Genomic DNA, 5,442 nt, shown 5'->3' with positions numbered 1-5,442 from the left:
GCGAGGGAAACTATCTAGGGGGTGAAGACAGATGGAGAGCTGGCCTCTGGGTCAGTGTGGCCCTGTTGTCCAGGCCTCAGAGTTCAAGGCTCTAGAGTGGAGCCCTCTATTAAAACCTTGTAAAATGCCACCCAGGTGGCAGTGAAAGAGGACAGGGCCATTTGTCATCCCAGATGAGGAACCACTGTGGGTCTGTGGGTGTGTCTTCATGCTAATCAGCCTGATAGATAAACTGGCTTGTATTTTCAGGAAAATTAAGCCAAACCATAGAAGGGCACTTTGGTTTCTCCAATACGGATGTTTGAGATGTGGCCCTCTACTGGCCAGCAGCTATCATTAGCCTCAGAAGGATTTCTAGATCCACCACCCCCGCATCCCCACAACTCCACCCTGAAGGGAAAGAGCTCTGCACCAGGGTGGGTGGGGAGAGGGCAGGGCAGGGCAAGGCAGAAGGGGAAAACACCCTCAAGAGCATAGGCTTGTAGAGCACAGAGCCCTGAATGGAACGAGCCCACAGCAGCGCCACCAGGCCTCACGCCTGGCATTTTCAAGAGACAGCCACAAACTTTGGGGCTAGGCTGGCAGTTGGGTTAAAGCCCCTTCACCTCTGGGTGATCAAATGACTGAGGGCAAGTCATCTGACCACCCTGAACCAGTTTGCTCAGGTATAAGGCAGGGATAGAGCTTATGGAAGTCACATTCCTACTGCCTGTCACAGCGTGGCCCTCCATAAAAGTTAACGTTGGCCACCCTGCTCCCAGCCTCCTTTAGACGAGTCTCTGGGGCTTCAGGTATGTCCTCTGCCATTTGGCTTCTGTCTTCACAAGGTTCTTCACATGGATGCAGGGTAGACCAGTTACTCCCACTCCAGGGAGGATGGCTTTTCTTTTTCTTTTCACGTTCCAACTGCCTGTCACAGCGTGGCCCTCCATAAAAGTTAACATTGGCCACCCTGCTCCCAGCCTCCTTTAGACGAGTCTCTGGGGCTTCAGGTATGTCCTCTGCCATTTGGCTTCTGTCTTCACAAGGTTCTTCACATGGGTGCAGAGTAGACCAGTTACTCCCACTCCAGGGAGGATGGCTTTTCTTTTTCTTTTTTTCAAGAAACAAAATTAGGTCAAATTGATAGGCTAAAGCTTCGCTATTAGGCAACAGACGTTGTTTGACATGCCAAGTTCAGCTTGTGATTCCTGTTGGTTCAGTGGCTGCTAAATGGAGAATGTGGGAGCATCTACCCTGTGCCCCGGGCACACGGTAGTGAAGAGAACCCATGTCCCTGCCCTCAAGGAAGTTACATTTTACTGGAGCCAGTGAGACCTACAGCAAAGATCCTCTTCCTGTAGCTTCCCTCAGCCACTCAGCACCCACCAGAGGCCTCGGGGCTAAGAGGTTTGGGATGATTTTTGAAACTGAGGCACAATCCCTGCTTAAGCTCACAGTGTGGTTGGGGAAAAGAGATAAACAGGTATGTGTGCATGTACCCACAGACCCACCATAATAAAATAGAAACCCCTAAGAAAGGCTGCAAGAAAAAGCCAGATACAGAAGATTCCAGGGAGGATTTCCTGTGGCTAAGGGGTACGGGAGCTATCTGCAAGTGACCAGGATTCAGACCCACAGACATGGTGGCGGGGGTGGGGGTGGGAGTTGGCTGTCATGCTAGCCCAGGACACAGTGAACCCCAGCTCCCCTCTTAGCCCGGCCCCCGCCAGCAGTGTCATGCAGCTGTTCATCTCTCCTATGACCTTGAAGCAGGAGCAACAGCAGGACTCAGGTGAGTTGAGGGGCCCTGGAGCCAGGTGAACTGCCAGGGGCCCTAGGCTTCGTGTTCAACCCTTCCTGGCCAAGCTCTTTGTTTAAGAGGTGAGTGTGTGGGACTGGGTGGGGCACCTGGGGGAGGTGTGGTCCATAAGGCAGAGAGATGGGGGCAGGGGTGTCTGATTTGAGGGCACACACTTGTCTGTACAAATCAATAATTTAAAGGCTATTTGCTGGCCTTGGGCAATGAATTCAGCACAAAGGGCTGGCGGCCTGCTGATGTATCCACATGTCCACCCAGGAGAAAAAGCTCTTTAAAAACTTTGTACAACACAGAAGATGGTTTTTAAGAGACTCTGAATCATCATTACCTTTATGAAGAAGAGCCAGACTTTGTGCTGCACACAGCCTCGGTCAACACATTTTCCTCTAGCTTATAGCTCTGGTTCTGCCAGTTTCAGCCCTAGTACACATTTGAGTCACCCAAGGAGCTCTTAAAACCACAGGTATCCGAGGCCCTGTGCCCTGAGCTCGTTCCTGCCTTAGTTGGCCTGGGGAAGGCCCTACACAGCAATTGAAATTTTTTTTTAAAAGCTCCCCAGATTATTTTCCTTGGGTCAGGAACCTCTGTTCCGATTGAAAACAGTAAAGAAGTTGCCTCTAGGCGTCTCCAAGTGTAGAAGCCGCTCCCCCACCTCTCAACACAGATTTTCAAAAAATCCCAGAATGTCTGAAATGCACCAAATAGGAAGATAAAAATTCTAATTAGGAAAAATATGCATTGCATTCAAGCCCACTGGGTCAGCTTGCCCATCATGTACCCACCAAGGTCAAGGGCTAACACAGTCTTTCATGGTAGAGGGTTAACCAGTAAAAATGACATCAGCTGAAGAATATCACTATCGGAGGGACAGGAGGGTTGGGTGGACATTTTGCAGGAAATCACAAGTGATTGACCACCTGACAACTCTAACCAAATCCCTGGTAGTGTCCCACCGGCCCCCAGCCTTTCTGTGTCCACCACTGGCAGGCCCACATTGTGACAAGGCTTGCCCTGAGCCTTTCTCGTGCACGTGCTCAGTGGTGCTGCTAACAACCCACTAGGGATAAGGACCCAACTTATGTTCTACATGCAGCCCCTCAAACTTCCTGCTGTGGATGTCTATACCCTGTGGGACCACCACCCAGCCAGAGTGACCCAATCTGGAGGGGAGATTCCCCTTGCACCCAAACCCCTTCCCCACGTTAGCACAAATGCAACCTCAGAGGCAAGTGTCACCTTGCACTTGACCCTGGGGTGCAGGGTGACCAGAGCCAGTGGTCCTTTGGGATTCTACCTTGGGGTATTAAGGCAATCAACAGCTTATTTCAAGTATCTGGTGAAGAGGCAACCATGGAAGGAGAAGCCAGTCCCACTTTGAGCCTCTAGGATCCTCTTAATATGTCCTGCTTTATACACAGCTTTGGTCAAACCCTGAGCTCTGATGACTGCAAAAGACCAAAGCCAGCTCTTTTGGGTTTCTGCTTCCTATTTCTGAGCAACTCTTCCCACCACTTCTCCCCTGCCCCAACTTTTTTGTTGTTTAATCAACTCTAGCAACTGCCCATACCAGAAAGCAGTGTCATAAGCAGTCAAGGATGGGTTAATTTTCTCCCACTTTTTTTCCCTGATAGTGGAAGAGCTGGGCTAAAATTATATACATATCATTTACATTGCAGAACGCCATTAATATCCTCTAAAATACTTCCTTCACTCCCTCTCTTGATCATCAAAAGACCCATTGACTAAGAGGAATTACCTGTTTGATGATGAAACTAAGGTGTATAGGGATAGGCGTGAGGTCATAAGGTAGGTGGTACAGAGCCAGGGCCAGGCTGATTTTGGCTCACATCCGCCCCTCGACCACTGTGTGTCCAGGGCTGGCCCGGCTTGGGGGACAGGATGGAAGAGCTGCGCTTTTAAAGACAGTTCTGTGGTTCTAGGTCCCTTGATCCTAGCTGTGGGAGCTCCTGGGCTCCATGAAAGAGCCTATTAAACAGTATTCTGGAAAAAAAAAAAGGTATTCTGATTAGAAATATACCATGGATTTCAAAATTGAGCAGAATAACTATGTTTCTCCTATTGCTTTCAAGAAAGGCAAAACAAGTTACAGTAAAGTTAGGAAAGCTAAAGATGTATTGAAAAATGAAAGTTTAGTCTTTAGAGCTCAGGGGTTAGAGCACTTATAAAAGTGAAAGGCTGGGGGCAGGAGACCCCATGGGTTTGGCTTCTCGGTTGCTTGGAGAGCACCCTGGCAGAGCCATCCGGATAGAAGGACACGTGGTCGTATCAGTTACTACAGGACTGAATTTTTGTTAGAATCACAGCTTCAGTCTGCATTGGTGTGGCCAAACTGAGCTTGGACTGCCCTTGCATTGGCGATCTGCTCAGCTAAACCCGATGGAGAGGTAAAGAGTTGATGGAGATTCCTTTTCTTTATGAGAAAGGGAAGAGGGGAGATATGAAATCTCACTCTTTCATCAGATAGTGACCACTGATCATAATCCTGCTTTTTGCCTTGCCTGCCGGGAAGCTCCAAGCTGACGTATGACACTCCCTCCTTAAATGATTCTTTTTACCTTTGTTCTAACTGTGCCTTTTTGTACATTGCACTCCATTGCCCCAGCCAGAGGGCAATCATCCCTTCTCTGAATCCGGGGGTTTATGGTGTCCTGCCTTGGGTTATGGTTACTGTTGGCTTTGCCTCTTTTGATGAACTATATGCCTCTTGAGGACAGTGATCATGCCTTGTCCTTCTGTATCCTCCAAACTAGTCAGACTGTTTCTAAAACTTTATGAAAATTTACAGTTACTTGTAGAATGAATGTTGGCTCAATTGGTTAAAAAAAGAAAAGCAAGTCTGACCATGAAGGAAAAGAGCAAGGACTCCCTCCTTTAACGATCAAATATCAAGCAATGTTCCCCCTTTTTGCTTTAGCTGCCAGCAGTGTCTACTGCTAGAATGTTGTCTGCTAGAAGGAGCAGGACTGCCACAGGCACGCTTATGTGGTCCGCAGACTCCGGAGAAATCTCCGTTTCTCGGCCGCTGCTGGAGGCGTTGCTCCCCAGAGCCTTCCCAGGGCCTGGCACCTCCCTAGTTGTTCCGCAGCCCCCGCCCCGGCGCCCGCAGCGTGTGTGTGTGTGTGTGTGTGTGTGTGTGTGTGTGCTCCCCCCTTCCCCGCCGCCCTCAAGCCTGTGAGCCCCCCGCGGGCAGGGAGCCCGCCCCCCTGTTCACAGCCGCGGCCACCGGGCGGGCGGGCGGGCGGGGGTGCGCGGGGCCGTACTGCCAGCCGCGGAGCCGCATCCAGAGGAGGAAGCCGCCGACCCCTGGTGTGTTGCTGCAGCTGGTGTTGTGAATCAGGCCGACGAGCAGCGCATCCTCTTACCCGGCTATTTCACGACACCAGGGTTGCATCATACCCATCCTCTCCAGGCGAGCCTCGTGGGACCGGGGCCACGGACGCGGGGATGGGGTGGGCAGGCGGGCGGTTTGTGTGTAAGACTGTTCTCTCTGGTTCCCGGGTCTTGGTCAGCACACCCCTCAGGATCACCTGTCGAGCTGGCCCGTCGCCCCCTCCTGTGCCGCATGCCCCTGGAGTCCCCGGGGTGGGACCACCGAGGCAGCCCTGGCTAGGGATTCCCGG

General features: G+C 51.1%; 1 non-coding gene across 1 annotated transcript; it reads left to right on the top strand.

Moving 5' to 3' along the window:
- Positions 1–5,140: 5,140 nt before the first annotated feature.
- On the top strand, positions 5,141–5,209 carry MIR138B (microRNA mir-138b). The gene is given in 1 exon segment (NR_049276.1): positions 5,141–5,209. It is a non-coding gene; the product is annotated as a microRNA mir-138b (primary transcript).
- Positions 5,210–5,442: the final 233 nt, after the last annotated feature.

The sequence above is a fragment of the Canis lupus genome, chromosome 2 (assembly GCF_011100685.1).
Source record: "Canis lupus familiaris isolate Mischka breed German Shepherd chromosome 2, alternate assembly UU_Cfam_GSD_1.0, whole genome shotgun sequence".
Taxonomy (NCBI): domain Eukaryota; kingdom Metazoa; phylum Chordata; class Mammalia; order Carnivora; family Canidae; genus Canis; species Canis lupus.
Note: the sequence above shows the minus strand (reverse complement) of the source record. Positions and strands in the feature narration are given on the sequence as shown.